This window comes from Eurytemora carolleeae, unplaced genomic scaffold, assembly GCF_000591075.1.
Source record: "Eurytemora carolleeae unplaced genomic scaffold, Eaff_2.0 scaffold130, whole genome shotgun sequence".
In the NCBI taxonomy this organism is placed as follows: domain Eukaryota; kingdom Metazoa; phylum Arthropoda; class Copepoda; order Calanoida; family Temoridae; genus Eurytemora; species Eurytemora carolleeae.
The window spans coordinates 484,371-485,535 of NW_019397116.1; the positions used below are offsets into that span (position 1 = coordinate 484,371).

General features: G+C 30.8%; 1 protein-coding gene across 8 annotated transcripts in view; it reads right to left on the minus strand.

The window, feature by feature from the left end:
- The window catches only part of LOC111712006 (aldehyde dehydrogenase family 16 member A1), a 25,715-nt gene extending 24,908 nt beyond the window's left edge, over positions 1–807 (minus strand). For 3 of the 8 annotated variants that reach the window (XM_023486510.1, XM_023486508.1, XM_023486515.1), the window contains exon 1: positions 736–758. The gene's annotated coding sequence lies outside the window, so the exon portion shown is untranslated. Of the gene's footprint in view, positions 1–735 lie in introns of all 8 variants that reach the window. The other 5 variants (XM_023486511.1, XM_023486513.1, XM_023486514.1 and 2 more) reach the window with 3 other exon arrangements.
- Between the last annotated feature and the right edge of the window lie 358 nt (positions 808–1,165).

A 1,165-nucleotide genomic window follows, 5' to 3' on the forward strand; every position in this document is an offset into this window, starting at 1 on the left:
TATCAGGTTCCCTACTCCACCCTGGAGATATCAGGTTCCCTACTCCACCCTGGAGATATCAGGTTCCCTTCTCTACCCTGGAGATATCAGGTTCTCTACTCTACCCTGGAGATATCAGGTTCCCTAGTCCACCCTGGAGATATCAGGTTCCCTACCCTGGAGATATCCACCGTAGGGCCCGGAGATATCCCCAAAAAAATATTTAATTTAAAAACAGAAAGAAAACAAATATTTTATTACAAAGTATTTTTTATTGTATTGAAAGAAAACGAGAATAAAAACATTTAAAATTTCATTTTGTTTGTTTGAGCGTGGTTTGGTGTTAAAATATTGACTATTGGAAATAGATAAAACCCAGAACTAAAACACTCCAACTGTGAAAACCCATTTCAAAATTGATTTTTTAACCTTTTTATATTAAAACATGTTTTAACTTTTAAACACATATTTCCAATAAATGAGTTTTTTAAAAGATAATAAAATTATCAATATACGAATTTATAAGTTAATATTTCTATTTTATATACAGGGTGTACCAAAAAAACGAGAAATAAGGCTCTATAGATTCAAATGTATTCAGATGCTAAAGATTGAGACCATTTTTAAAATCTACGCACAATTTCCAATTCAATGAGCCCAATTTTATCTTAAAATAACAATCAACAAGCTTAAAATTGGACCTTGATACGAATTTGTGCAACGGATATTATCTTTATTTTTACCAAATTTACTTACTCCAGTTGGACACTTTAGGATCCAATAGAATTGCCATTTTGAGATCTATAATTAAATAAAAAATTGCATGTTATAAAAGTCTCAATAATTCAGAATGATAACATATTTTCACAAGTTTATTTATTCATATGTTACTCGTTTAACATACTAAGAATGACTAGTGTAAAATCCGAGATTCAACAAGTTTGGGAAATATCAGTGAAACTGTTTGCGCATTTATGCAATCTCAATTCTAACTTTAACATGTATGACAAAATCATATTTTCTTATAACTAAAAGCCAGGCTTCTACAATGTAGATTTTAAAAATGGTCTCAAACTTGAAAATTGAATACAAACGAATCTGTAGACCCTTACCCCCGTTTTTTTTGACAACCTACATGACCCATCTTCTGAAAGTGACCTAAAATAGTGAAAATCCGTAAAATAGG